At 44.3% G+C, this 15638-nt stretch overlaps 1 protein-coding gene across 2 annotated transcripts in view; it reads left to right on the forward strand.

The window, feature by feature from the left end:
- Positions 1-15638, forward strand: part of cdh19 (cadherin 19, type 2) — a 78742-nt gene that overhangs the window by 47900 nt on the left and 15204 nt on the right. The window lies entirely within an intron of this gene.

Genomic DNA, 15638 nt, shown 5'->3' on the forward strand with positions numbered 1-15638 from the left:
CTTGGGTCTGAGAAAACATACTGGGGCTGCAGGGTTTACCTCTTAAGCCATTATGGGCCATTTTTATATTTTGCACAAAGTAATAAACTACTAAAAACAAACAATATACATAATCTAATAATAAAAACTGTCATCATGAGCAGAAAACAAAGATAACTTTCAAAGTATTTTCAAAGTTTTTTTATCTTCCTTTGCCATCTCTACATAATTTTCATTGTTAGTTATGAAATGCTCTTAATGTGCTGATTAGTAATGCTTAATATATGGAAAAAACAAAACGTCTAAAGGTGCCACATGTTAACTTGTCACAAACCTGGTTTAGTTAAATGGTCAGACATCTGTTTGACAGATAAATATATTTGCTGCATTCTTGTTTTCTGCAGTGTTTTAGCAAAATTATCTATTTTGCTCACTGTGTTTCTGCTACTGTTGTCAAAATAACCGCGTCACCTGTAGCTCTTAATGTGGCGCTGTATGTCTTTAGTGGGAGAGAGAAGCAATGCGCACAGAGCGGAAAGGGCTTGAATGAAGCTGGTTTGGCTCTAGATAAAAATATTACAGGATGTAGAGCCAAAAGATCATTACCATAAACAACCCTGAGCGCTTGTATTGTGAACTGATCTGGTGTTTTGACGCGCTGCTCACTTTAAACTGTAGAAATGGTAAAATTATGCAATTATGTCCCGTGGTCCAGATGGAATCAAGCCAGACAGCCGGCCCTCCAATCTCTCCTGCAGGAAGGAAAGCACTGACTCAACTGTGCATCTCTGTGGGTCTTCCCCTCGGGAAGCTCACCAGTTAGCGAACAGACTCCATTTCAAAGCATAGGCCACCTGGTAGAGGAGGCTCTAGCCGGAGTGATGGTGTCTATCATTGCTGGTAATAGCCCACTCAAGTCTTCTTTGTCCCATCCAGGGGCCAGACATGGAGATTCCACAGGTCTCGTCACAGGTGCCAAATTGTGCCCTGTCCCAGATAAATAACTTCCTCCTCAGGGAAATTCGTCAGAGAGGCGCTGTCTTGAGGTGCATGAGCCCCGAGAACCAAGTCCGGGTGGGCCAATACGGCACAACCAACAAGACTGGTTCTTCGTTCTCTCTGACCTTGCACAACTTCTGTAGGCTCACACAAATGCATACTTCGAAGGCCCTGGGGGCCGTGCAGAGGGGGGCCCCAGTCAGGGAATACCACAGTGGGCAATGGGAGGATTCCTGGGAAGCAAATAGGTTTACCTGCACTTTGCCGAAAGGACTCCAGATCAACTGGACCAACCTCCACTCCCCCTGAAGCGTAACTCATCGTGAGAGCGAGTCCACTGCACGATTGTATTCGCCTGAAATGTGAGTGGCCTGCAGCGAAAGTTGTGACATGCATCATGAGCATAAACTGCCTTGGCTGTCGCTGTGTTGTCCATCCGGACCAATAGGTGCTTGCCCTGGATCCACGGTTAGACTAACCTCCACAGGGCCAGCAATATTACTAGCAACTCGAGGCAGCTGATGTGTCACTGCAGTAATGGTCCTGTCCAGGAGCCTGACGCTGTGTGCCCATTGCACATGGCACCACAACCAGTCTTGGACGCATCTGTTGTGACAACGAAAGGCAAGGTCTGTCCAAGGGCTGCTTAAGCAACAACAGATTGGCGTGATATCCACATGACGTCTGCTGTTTTTCCCTTGAACATCTTGAGCACACTCATCTTGAGACGTGCTGTCATAGTGAGTCCAGCTTTTGTGAAGATGAAAGGTTACAGGGACAGGGCGAAAGGGAGGACCTTGTACTCATATGTCTGACCCTCAAAAGCAAACCGAAGAAATAGTCGGTGTCAAAGCAAAATGTATTTTCTCTTTTAATTTTTTTTTAAACATTTATGTGGTAACATCTTGAACAGGAGCTTGTGCAGGGTCTAAGATTTGTTGCAACCCACTGCCTTTCTTTGGCACGATCAAGTAAGGGCTGTAGAGACCCTTCTTCATCTCTGCTGGAGGAACAGGCCCTATTGCCCATACACAAAAGAAATATATTTGAAATATATTTTCAGAATATATTTTTGGAATATATGCAAATATTTGAAATTGGCCCAATAAATATATTTTAGTTAAATATATGTAAATATATTTTTTATTTTTTTGAAAATATATTTTAGTTAAATATGTGAATATAATTATATGTCAATATATTTACTGACAAAATATACTGTATGTTCATATATGTTTTAATGTTTAATTTGAGATATATTTTGAAATTTAAAAAGTTAACATTTTCACAAACAAACAACACATTTTCAATTTATTTTTAACATTTTTATTTATTTCATTTTAAATCTGAGTTTAGCTATTTTTGAGTTGACAGCTGTCCCCAGTTGAGTTTTATCTATTGTTTAAGTGTACTTCACTGTTGGAGTGTCACTGTTATACTTGCATCATGAATATTGTGCATATTTTCAATATTTAAATGACTTCAGGAAAGATGTCAATAAAACACAACAATAAATCTAATAATTGCACTTAGTGTTAGGTACATGCCACCTAATATGGCCTAATAGTTCTAGGAAAGCAACTATCTGTCATTTTACATTGCAGTCATTTAAATGTAAGTACAGTATTTATTATAGCTGTGTGTCATAATATAGTAGTGAAATATGGTAGCCTACTGTTGTGTATAGGGGAAAAGGTAGAGGAATTACTATGTTCAAAATACATTTTCGACCCTTCTTTAGCAAGCTAAACATTTTATTACCATATATTTTGTCATATATTTTATATTACGTTATAAATGTAAATATATTTCACACTCAACATCATATATTTTTGTTATATTTCAGGATATATTTCAAAATGATAAAATATTTCAATGTATTTGGAATATATGCCACATATATTTTTGACACTTTAAAATATATTTCAATATTTTTTTTTTTCTGTATGGGTGCTTCCCTAGCCAATAGGACTGCAATATCTGTATGCAGGACAGGGATGTCTTTGTTCTGCCACAAGGTAAAGAGAACACCGCTGAACCTGTGCGGGTGTCTGGCGAACTTAATTGTATAGCAGACTCTAACTGTCCTTATGAGCCAGCGCAAAGTGTTGGGAAATGCTAACTGATCCTGTGGCTATGATGGAATACCTACCTTGCTCCATAAAACTCAAACCGGCCTGTAACTGTGAGGAAGTTGCATGTCCTCTGAATGCACCACAGCGACCTGTGCTGGGCTGTGTGTGAGTCACGTCCAAACATGGGGAGGTGGAAATTTGCCTTCCATCATGTCCGGGCTGCAAACTGTGTGACCTGATGCCGAAGTGGGCATTGTGCAAGAGGGGGGGCACCAAGAAAGCGGACTTTGTCTACCTCCCTCATCTCAGCAAGGTTGAGCCAGAGATGGTGCTACTGCTACACCATGGTGGACATTGTCTGGCAGAGAGCCCATGCTGTGACCTTTGTCGCTCAGAGAGCAAAGTTGGTCCCCAAGCGCAGTTCCTGCATCAATCCTGGCTCAGAACTAATAATAATAATAATAATACATTTTATTTAAAGGCGCCTTTCTCGGCACTCAAGGACACCGTACAAAGATACATAATACATTTAAAAACAGTAAAAGTATAAATAAAGAAAGAATAGAAGAACAACTGAAAAAGGCAGAGCATGTGACATTAAATATGATAGGCAGTTTTAAACAGATGTGTTTTGAGTTGCAATTTGAAGTGAGAGAATGAATCGATGTTTCTGAGTTGTGGAGGTAGTGAGTTCCAAAGTCGGGGAGCAGAGCGGCTAAAAGCTCTGCTCCCCATAGTGGTGAGACGGGTAGGGGGAACGAACAGGTGTATGGAGGAAGAGGATCTAAGAGAGCGGGTGGGGGTTGGAACCTGGAGGAGATCAGACAAATATGGGGGTGATAGGTTGTGGATGGCTTTGAATGTTAACAGAAGGATTTTGAATTGAATACGGAATTGGACTGGGAGCCAGTGAAGCTGTTGGAGAACAGGAGTGATGTGGTGAATGGAGGGGGTTATTATGCAGGCAGCTGCATTCTGGACCAGTTGAAGTTTATGAAGGGATCTGTGAGGGAGGCCGAAGAGGAGAGAGTTGCAGTAGTCCAAACGGGAAGTGGCAAGACTGTGGACAAGGACAGCTGCAGTGTGGGGAGTAAGGGAGGGGCGGAGGCGATTAATGTTTCGTAGATGGAAGTAGGCAGACCGGGTAATGTTATTGATGTGAGATTGAAAAGATAATGTGCTGTCAAGGATGACACCCAGACTCTTAACCTGGGGGAGGGTGAAACGGAGGAACTGTCAATAGTGAGAGTAAAACTGTTGGTTTTGGATAAAGTGGATTTAGTGCCAATGAGGAGAACCTCAGTTTTATTACTATTTAATTTGAGGAAGTTTTGTGTAAACCAGGTTTTTATTTCAGAAATGCAGTCAGTAATAGAGGTTGGTGGGAGAGTGGATGAGGGTTTGGTCGAAAGGTAGAGCTGGGTGTCATCAGCATAACAGTGGAATTGTATGTTAAATTTGCGAAAATATTGCCCAGGGGAAGGAGATAAATGATGAAAAGTAAGGGCCCCAGGACAGAGCCCTGGGGAACACCTGAAGTGACGGTGGAGGGACTGGATTTAAAAGACTTTAATTGAACACACTGAGTGCGGCCAGAGAGATAGGATGTGAACCAGTCTAACGGAGTGTGGGTGATGCTGATGGAAAATAACCTGTTGAGGAGGATGGTGTGACAAATGGTATCAAAAGCAGAACTCAGGTCGAAGAGAATGAGAATGGTAAGGAGTCCAGAATCAGCTGCCATAAGGAGATCATTGGTCATTTTAATTAGTGCTGTTTCGGTGCTGTGAAGTGGGCGGAAACCAGACTGGAACTGTTCATACAGGTTATTATGGGATAGATGGAAATGGAGTTGAGAGGCAACTGTTTTTTCGAGGATTTTGGAAATGAATGGTAAATTTGATATAGGACGGAATTTGTTGAAGTCGGAGGGGTTGGCACCAGGTTTTTTTTTAAATTGGAGTAATGGCAGCAGTTTTGAATGATTTAGGGAAAGTTCCAGTGGTGAGAGAGGAGTGGATGATAGCAGAAATGTGGGGAACCAGGGAGGGAAGACAGGCTTTAACAAGTTGTGTGGGAAATGGGTCAAGTTGACAAGTGGAAGCCTTGGATTTCCTTATTAGTTCTGTGATTTCAGAGATAGTTGGGAGGTGGAAGGAAGCTGTCAGCTGAGATGCTGAGGTGAGGGATAATTCCAAGGTTCTGGAGAATATTTTTGATCTTTTCATTGAAAAATGACATAATGGAGTTGCAAAAATCAGTTGTATACAAGTGAGGGGGGAGAAAGTCCTAGGGTTGAGTGAAATTGTTAAGTAGAGAATAGAGTGACTTGGAGTTTCCTTTATTAGCAATGATTATACTGGAGTAGTAGTGGGTTTTGGTGCTAGCAATGGAGTTCTTATAATGTAAGATGTGATTATTGTACATTTCTTTGTGAATAGTGAGACCAGTTTTCCTATAGAGACGTTCAAGTTGCCGACCTTTGGCTTTCATGAGACGAAGATCGGGGGTGAACCAAGGGGCGGAGACGGAAAATGAAACAGATCAGGGGTGGATCGATTGTGAGTGTTGGGGGGGCAGAAGGAGTGGATACTTGAAGTGAGAGTGATAGGATTGATATTCTTTATATTCCAGAATGAGATAAGGCGTGGTACTTTAGAGATGGAGAGAGTGAGTTTCACAGTAAATGAGATGAGAAAATGATCAGTTATGGGAAGTTCAACAGCTGTAAAATCAGAAGGAGTGATACCAGAGCAGCAAATTAAGTCCAGGGTATGTCCTTTTGAGTGTGTGGGAAAAGTGATATATTGCTGGCATCCAAAGCTCTCTAAGCAGGAGGAGAAGTCTTTAGTAAGAGGCAGATTGATATTGTCCATGTGGATATTAAAATCACCCAGCAGTATTATGTTTGATGAGAGAGAGGATAAATGAGTAAGAAAATCAGCAAAATCATTTAAAAATTCACTATTTGGTTTGGGGGGGCGGTAGACAGTAGCAATGATGGTTGGAGTGGGACCAGAAAACTTGCAGACAGCAGATTCGAACGAGCTAAAAACAGGCACAGACACCGGCGAGACTTTCCACTTCCGGCCGGAGCCACAGGGTTGACGGATGTAAACAAACCCACTAGGAGTGGATTCATTCAGCTGTGAAAAGTTGTTTGGCTGTTGCCATGTCTCAGTTAAGGCGAGACACTACAGGTGAATAGGGTAAAATTTTTAACTAGCAGGTATCACCATGAAACTTTCCCAGTTGATTACCTACATTAAGATGAGAAAAAAATGTATTACAAGTTTTCTGTAATTTAATGTTTAAATATGCAAATTAGGCAATATCTATTTAAATATGCGCTAATTTGTATATATTTTAAAAAACGAAATCTGAGTATTGGATAAAGCCAGATTAAAAATAATTTTTTCATTGTGTTCACATATTAGATGGGGAAAAAAATTAGAGAGGGATTTATGGATATCTACTTTTGTTATCCTGTAAATCAGAATATACTGTCAATAGCCTTAAAAAGAGTTTTTTTGTAATAAAATGTTATATAAATCAGGCTAGGAATAATATATTTACAAATCCCTCTGTAAATGTCTTCATAATATAACTAGGTACAAGACTGGAAAGTTTGGTGTATATAGGTGCTACTGAAGTGGAGATGTCGTACTTGGAGTATGAGAGAAAAGTCATTTTGAGAAAACGGGCTTTAAAGATTTATCATCAGCCAATGAGATTGCGCATTCAGCCCTTTTACTTTCGCGATTGGTTGCTGATAAAAAGGAAATGACCATATTTGGATCCGACAGCATTGTACAGTGAAGAGAGAGCTTTCCAGCCGTGCCTGTGATGACAGAGAGCAGACAGAGATCGCGGATCGGCGGGATGATTTACAACGACAACTTTTGTTGAATTTACGCGAAATCTACAGACGCAAACAGACAAAGTGTAATAAAATAAAGACCTAAATGTGTATTTCGGAATTTTTTTCACCACAGTCTGAAAGAAGACATGTTATTGAAGACAAATATCCAGAAATCTCAAAATTGACCAGTAAAAAAAACACAATGTTTTTGCCTGCCGTGTCTCGCCTTAAACAAAGAAAGTCTAGCTTACTATCGGAGATGAGGTCCTGGATGAGATGTCCCTTGTCTGTCAGTGAGCGGATGTTGAGCAGAGCAAAGTTGAGTGCGGTGTTGTCACAGCTGGTGGTGGTGCTAGCTGACCGAGCTAGGCGGGCTAACACGCTGTGGTCGACAGCCCGGTTGATGGAACGTTGAGGGCGACGAGAGCTGGACCAGATGGATTTTATTATTGTTGAGTTGTTGTGGTGGAAATTCCAGCGGGACCCTCTGTGGATATATCTCGGGCGAGGCTGGAAGGCGATGTCCGGATGAAGGTGGAAAGCCTCTGGCACAGGTCCAGGCAGGTGACAGCGCAGCCGGAGCAGATCATTGGCCGAATATTGAAGCAAACCCGTCACTAGCAGGTGAACAGGCAGTAGAAAGAGCCAGACACAGACAAGCAGAATGTATGTCCTACCAGCCCACATTGTAATTTTAAGCAGCATCGATGGGCAGTAAAAACGGCAGAAGAGGTACAAACCAGAACAGGTGAGCTAATGGCGAGCAGCGGCAGCAAGTTGCGCCAGCGTTCACTCGTCCGTGATATCGATTAGGACTGATCGTCCACATTAGTGTCTACCCTCTTGCAGCTCTTTTAGAGCTTTAGCCTGATGGACCTGCAGAATGGCCATGGCATGCAGGGCATAGGCGGCCTATCCAGCAGCCCTATAAGCCTTCGTTATGAGACGAAGTGAACTTACGGGCCTTGGACGGGAATCTGGGACCATTCTGCCAGCTGGTGGCATTTTGTGAGCATAAATGCCCCACAACAGCACTTTCCTCCTCTGGAACATCCGTATAGCCCCAGGATCGTCCCACCGTCGAAGGTAGTGAGGGTGGAAGAGATCATGAGCTCACTTCATATGGAATGCTGTGTTTTAATATTTTAACCCCCTGGGTTCGACAATCGCGCCGGCGTGATTTGCTCGCTTTTTTTCTTATCAGTTCAAACGAGACTCCAAATACTCTGTTGACTTTGATCTTACAAACCAGTTTCATACATCAATCGATCCTGTTTAGTGTGTATTATTTTTGTGTATTCTCACAATAAAAACAAAGTGTTGTGCTTTTTGCCAAATAAAGAAAAATAAACATGATGTGAGTTCTGCTTTCTCTCTGTCAGTGAAGTCAATTCTGAAACGCGTCCGAAAATGAACAATAACTCAGCGAATACTCAGTCAAACAGGCATAAAGACACACAGGCATGAAGCTTGAATTCATATGTTAAATATAGTATGTTTTGTCAAAAATAAAGTAATCAAATAATATGTTATAGTGTTTGTTCCAATGTAGCCTAGGCTATATTCAAGTAATGAATCCTTAATTTTGAAATATGTATGATAAAATGTATACTTTAGTTTTTACAAAGAAAGATTACACTTGAATTGTTGTTGTAATTGTAACCTTTTTAATAAAAAAATATATTTAATATATTTACAAGGTAGATGTAACAAACTATTAAAAGGTAAATATAAGCCTTTTCTTTAAATAATTTTTATTGTGTTTTATTAGTGACAAATTTGGGGAGAGGATACATATTCCAAAACTGAAAATACAGTATGAGAATTAACTGCACAATTACTAGACATGTTTTCTTTGGATATTACACAATTTGCAAGCACAATTTGTGAAAATAAAAAAATAAAAATGCTTCCAACTGTGAACCAGTTTGGTAGAATATATATATTGCTCTTGCATTCTTTCTTATGGCTCAGTGACACACCTGAATGAATGGCTCATTAAGTATGCGGGCCCCATTGTCTCCTCAGGTGTGAACTACTCTATATGCATGATGGTGTTGGATCGTTGACACCCACTCGCATATTGCCTTTCCAAACAGAAAGTGTCTTGCAAAATTTAAATTAATGTATTGTTTTATGTGAATGATTAGGCAGGATGATTTTCAGATCATTTTGAAGAAAAAACTCTTGGCGAAGACATCCATTAGTCAAAAGTCTTGTGGACACATATTTAGTATGTGATTGTGGCCTTATTTCAGAAACTTTAGTTTTTAGTTTTTTCAATAACCATGCATAAACATTATTCTCTCAAAAATACAAACATGTACATACATGTTGCTCACATATTATGATAGCCCTGTTTGTGCTAAATAGAGTGTAATTATACCTTTGCCATTAATATGTTTATAAGCAACTGAAAAAAGCACAAATGTCAGGGCATGTCAGAACATCTCAAGGACCCCCAAAACCCCTTATACCCCAGAGGGTTAACTACAGCGAGGATTGATAATTTTGCTTTGAATTGTGTTCTAAATAGCAGAACTAATGTTCTGAGAAAATAGAGTGTGAATAATGATCAATGATGCACACTTCGTCTAAGCAGATGGCTTAGCAACATAGTCAGTAGGCCTATAATGACAGACACTGAAGGACACGCTCGGTGATTGAACAGTCCATTGGCCGGTTTGAATAAGTCTGATGACAGTAGGCTGTAAAACCTCTGCTGCATGCAGGTGCTGTTGGTGTCATGCATGGACAGTAGCCTAATGATAACCATTTTCGGGGTCTTCCCAATATTATGAAAAATACTATTGTATTTGAAGGATAGAATTAGAAGAAAACGGTAAGATATGCACATTTTATTTTTTTTAAATAAAAAGTTTTGTCAGTGACGCGCTGAGTCTCACAACAGACACTTTTCTCTTTTTACAGCTGCTTTACAGATTACTTTAACTGTTTGCATAATTAAATCATTATTTTCCTGTTGATCATTGTAAAGCTGCTTTGAACAAATCTGTACTATATAAAGCGCTATTAAAAAAAAGTGAGGAACAAATTCATATGTTAATACATGTTATATATTACTAAGTTATCGTCTCTAAAACTCTGCCATTTTCACCCTCTTTTCAGAAAGTGATGACTTGGTCAAAACAAACCGGTAGTGTGGGTTTTCCAGGAAATGCATGAACTTGCTGGACCTCTGCTTTTCATAAATACTACCATGTATTTTTGACATTATTTTTTGACAGACATCAATGTCGAGATATTCAAATAATATGTATTTGAAAACAGATGGATTGTAAGGTTGTGATGAGGTTCAGTATATGGAAGGAAAAAGACAGGGTCGGCTTGTCACGGTTGTGAATTCATTGTTTCCTCTGTGTCTCGTGTCATTGTTGTTTACATGTCTGTGAGTTTGCGTGAGTGGGCGTTGTCCCGCTCACGTGTTTGTTCAGTGCTCCAGCTGCTCGCAATCTTCTCATTCTCCACCTCAGCTGATTCACATTACCGTTCCCTATTTATACTCACTCACCTCTCCATTCCAGTGTCCATCCGTTGTTTGCCTGTTCCTGCTTGCATGTTCGTGTCGTCTTCCGGGTTGTCGTGTCTACAGTGGATCCCTGTTGTTTCACCGCACCCGAGCACAGACCACCGAGCACCTGCACTCTGCACCGAGCACTTGACCATCGAAGTCCCTGTGTGTCCGAGTCTGAGCGTCTTCCCCTGTGTGGACCGTCCGGAGCTGCTGTTTACTCGCGAGATCGCGACCACGCCTTGAGAGGAACCTTCCTTCCTGAATTGTCTTATTCTGTGTTGAAGTTCCAATAAATATATTGTTCACCCGCAATTGCTTCCAGTTTTGTATCATGACAGAACGGATGGACCAAACGATGGGAGCAGCGGGTGATTCATCGGCTTCCTTAGAGGATTTCATTCGAGTGTGCATCGGCCGGATGGATGCACAGGAGCGCAGCCAGGGGGAGACAGGACGCGCCATCCAGACTCTGGTCACACAGGTGTCCGAGCTCACCCAGCGATTCCATCAGCTACAAACCCCCACTGCGCCAGCACCTCCAGCAGCACTTGCAGTTCCCCCCACACCACCCGTGCCTCTCTCCCAGTCGGAACCCAGACTGCCCACGCCTGAATTATACTCTGGTGAGCCGAATTTCTGCCGTCCATTTCTGACACGTTGCAGTATGCATTTCTCATTACAGCCCAGAACTTTTGAAAAGGAGGAGGCGAAAGTAGCCTTCGTGCTGACGCTATTGACTGGGAGAGCGGCGCTTTGGGGAACTGCAGTGTGGGAGAATCGAGACCAGTGCTGCTCCTCGTTCCAAGCCCTCTCGGCGGAGATGAGACGGGTCTTCGATCGAGCCGTCGAGGGGAAGGAGGCTGCCAGGGTCTTGACTGACCTACGTCAAGGAGACCGATCGGTGTCAGATTATTCCATCGAGTTTAAGACCCTGGCGGCCGGGTGTCGCTGGAACGAGGAGGCGCAGTGGGACCATTTCCTGCATGGGCTGGCCGAACGTGTCCAGAGAGAAATCTACGCCCTGGACCTTCCTTCAACGCTCAATGGACTCATAGACCTGGCCCTGAGAGTGGACGCCCGTCTGTCCAGGATAGGGCAGAGAACAGCCACCAACCCAGTTCCGAGTAGGAGTGAGAACCAGCGGTCCAGCGGCCTGGACACGTTCGGCTCCCACGATCCCGAGCCCATGCAGGTGGGGCGAGCTCGGCTTTCCCGGGAGGAGAAAGAAAGGCGGAGATCCCAGGGCCTTTGTCTCTATTGTGGTGGCAACGGACATTATGCCTACAGCTGTCCAGTAAAAGGCCCAGCCCGATAGTAAGTTTGAGGCTACTATCGGGTGGGATCTCCGCAGGTAAGACCTCATCCACTTCCACCATCCTCCCGGTAAGACTGAGATGGTCAACTCTGGATCACCACTGCACTGCACTCATTGACTCTGGGGCAGAAGGTAACTTTTTGGATCATCAGTTTGCACTTCAGTTACAGATTCCCCTTCATACACTTTCCCAGAAGATCACAGTCAACGCATTGAACGGACAGACTTTACCCCCCATCTCCTTGGTCACCGAGAAACTTACACTCATCACTTCTGGAAATCATGCTGAAACCATATCATTTTACATCACTGACTCTCAACTCACACCCATAGTTTTAGGACACCCTTGGCTCAGTTTACACAACCCCCGCATCGATTGGAAGAGACGTACCATCTCAGCTTGGAGCACTGAGTGTCACAGTTCGTGTCTTGTGTCTGCTTGTTCTGTTGTTTCTGTTCCTGTGTTACAGGAGGAAGCGGTGGATTTATCAAACGTGCCCGAGGAGTACCGTGACCTGAGTGAAGTGTTCAGTAAGTCTAGAGCTGCTTCTCTCCCTCCGCATCGTCCCTATGACTGTGCTATAGATTTATTGCCAGGTAAGTCTCCGCCTAAAGGCAAGATTTATTCACTTTCAGTTCCTGAGAGAGAGGTTATGGAGAAATATATTTCTGATTCTCTAGCAACCGGGTTCATCCGCCCTTCCTCTTCTCCAGCGGGGGCGGGGTTCTTTTTTGTGGGGAAGAAGGACGGTTCTCTGCGACCTTGCATTGATTACCGAGGGCTGAATAACATCACGGTAAAGAATACTTATCCTTTGCCGTTGATGTCTTCAGCCTTCGAGAGGTTGCAGGGAGCGTCTCTCTTCACTAAATTGGACTTGCGTAATGCTTATCATTTGGTCCGCATCAGGGAGGGGGACGAATGGAAGACTGCTTTTAACACCCCCAGGGGGCATTTTGAATATTTGGTTATGCCTTTTGGGCTTTCCAATAGTCCCGCAGTCTTCCAGGCACTAGTCAATGATGTGTTGCGAGACATGATCGATCAGTTCATATATGTTTACCTGGATGACATATTGATTTTTTCTTCGTCTCTCCAGGAACATGTGCAACACGTACGACTAGTACTTCAGAGGTTGCTAGAGAATGGGCTTTTTGTCAAGGCGGAGAAATGCGTTTTCCATGCACAGTCAGTTCCTTTCCTGGGACACATCGTGTCGTCTGAAGGTATGCTTATGGACCCTGACAAGGTTAAGGCTGTGGTAGAGTGGCCAATCCCAGATTCCCGCAAGGCCCTGCAGCGGTTTCTGGGATTCGCCAACTTCTATCGGCGTTTTATTCGCAATTTCAGCCAACTAGCCGCACCTCTGACCGCCTTGACCTCTCCCAGAACTGCGTTCAGGTGGTCAGACGCAGCTGAGGCTGCGTTTGCCAAACTCAAGAGCCGCTTTGTTTCAGCTCCCATTCTCATAGCCCCTGATGCTTCACGTCAGTTCGTGGTAGAGGTCGATGCGTCGGAGGTGGGGGTAGGTGCAGTGCTTTCACAACGTTCACCTTCAGACGACAGAATGCATCCCTGCGCGTTTTTGTCACATCGATTATCTCCTGCCGAACGAAACTATGACATTGGTAACCGGGAGTTGTTGGCAGTCAAGTTAGCTTTGGAGGAATGGCGTCACTGGTTAGAGGGTTCAGGGGTACCCTTTACAGTCTGGACTGATCACAAGAATTTGGAGTACATTAGAACCGCTAAAAGATTGAACTCCAGGCAGGCTCGGTGGGCACTTTTTTTCGGTCGTTTCGATTTTACACTTTCCTATCGTCCGGGTTCCAAAAACGTCAAACCCGATTCTTTGTCGCGTATTTTTGATCGTCCCGAACACGAAGCTACTCCTGAGCGCATTTTTCCTGAGAACCTGATTATCTCTTCGCTCACATGGGAGGTCGAATCGAAGGTCAAGAGGGCCTTAGAAGGGGTAACGCCTCCGATCCGGTGCCCACCTAACCGCTTATTTGTGCCGGAGGAATTACGATCAGAAGTCGTCCAGTGGGGTCATAGTTCCAGTCTAGCTTGTCATCCAGGGGTGAGTCGTACCATATTTCTAGTTAAGCAGCGATTCTGGTGGCCCCTGATGGCTCGTGATGTTCGCAATTTTGTTTTGGCTTGCTCTAGTTGTGCCATTGGTAAGTCGTCCAATCGACCCCCAGCTGGGTTACTTCAACCGCTGTCGGTGCCTTCGAGACCTTGGTCCCACATCGCTCTAGATTTTATCACCGCCCTCCCACCCTCCCAGGGTAACACGGTAGTTTTGACCGTGGTGGACCGATTCTCGAAGGCAGCCCACTTTATTCCCTTGCCCAAATTACCTTCAGCCAAGGAGACAGCGGTGGCAGTCGTTGATCACGTCTTTCGGTTACATGGCCTCCCGACAGACGTGGTTTCTGACAGGGGACCCCAGTTTGTGTCCAGATTTTGGCGAGAGTTTTGTAAGTTACTGGGGGCGACGGTCAGTCTGTCCTCTGGGTTTCATCCCCAGAGCAATGGCCAAACTGAGAGAGCCAACCAAGATTTGGAAAGATCATTACGATGTTTGGTCTCCAAGAATCCCTCCTCCTGGAGTCAACAACTTTCCATGGTGGAGTACGCCCACAATACGTTACCAGTGTCATCCACGGGCCTATCTCCGTTTAAGTGTAGTGTAGGGTACCAACCACCTGTTTTTCCTAGTGCTGAGTCCGAAGTCGCGGTCTCCTCCGCCCACGCCTTCATCCAGAGGTGTCACCGTACTTGGACGAGGGCCCGTGAGACTCTCCTCCAAGTGCGGGAACGCACCAAGGCCAAGGCCGATCGCCACCGGTCAAGGCCTCCCGTATACGTCGTCGGTTCCAAAGTGTGGCTTTCTACTAAGGACATTCCGCTCCGCTCCGTTTCCAATAAGTTGGCACCCAAATTCATTGGCCCGTTTTCTGTCACTAAGATCGTTAGTCCGGTGACAGTCCGCCTCAATCTTCCTCCAGTGTACAGGAGGATTCATCCCGTTTTCCATGTGTCCAAAATTAAGCCCGTCTTTTTTGCACGCATTAATCCGCCAGCCCCGGTTCCCCCCCCGCCGCGTCTCGTAGATGGGGAACCATCCTATTCGGTTCGTCGTATTCTGGATTCCAGGCGGAGGGGACGCGGATTTCAGTACTTGGTGGATTGGGAAGGTTACGGTCCGGAGGAGAGAAGTTGGGTTCCTGCTCGTGACATCCTGGATCACTCCCTTATCGATGATTACAATCGACAGGTAAGGAGTTCTGGGAATGCCGTGAGGCATTCCTAGGAGAGGGGGTACTGTCACGGTTGTGAATTCATTGTTTCCTCTGTGTCTCGTGTCATTGTTGTTTACATGTCTGTGAGTTTGCGTGAGTGGGCGTTGTCCCGCTCACGTGTTTGTTCAGTGCTCCAGCTGCTCGCAATCTTCTCATTCTCCACCTCAGCTGATTCACATTACCGTTCCCTATTTATACTCACTCACCTCTCCATTCCAGTGTCCATCCGTTGTTTGCCTGTTCCTGCTTGCATGTTCGTGTCGTCTTCCGGGTTGTCGTGTCTACAGTGGATCCCTGTTGTTTCACCGCACCCGAGCACAGACCACCGAGCACCTGCACTCTGCACCGAGCACTTGACCATCGAAGTCCCTGTGTGTCCGAGTCTGAGCGTCTTCCCCTGTGTGGACCGTCCGGAGCTGCTGTTTACTCGCGAGATCGCGACCACGCCTTGAGAGGAACCTTCCTTCCTGAATTGTCTTATTCTGTGTTGAAGTTCCAATAAATATATTGTTCACCCGCAATTGCTTCCAGTTTTGTATCATGACACGGCTTTACTGAGGC

Source organism: Abramis brama, assembly GCF_963993115.1.
Source record: "Abramis brama genome assembly, chromosome: 24".
NCBI lineage: Eukaryota > Metazoa > Chordata > Actinopteri > Cypriniformes > Leuciscidae > Abramis > Abramis brama.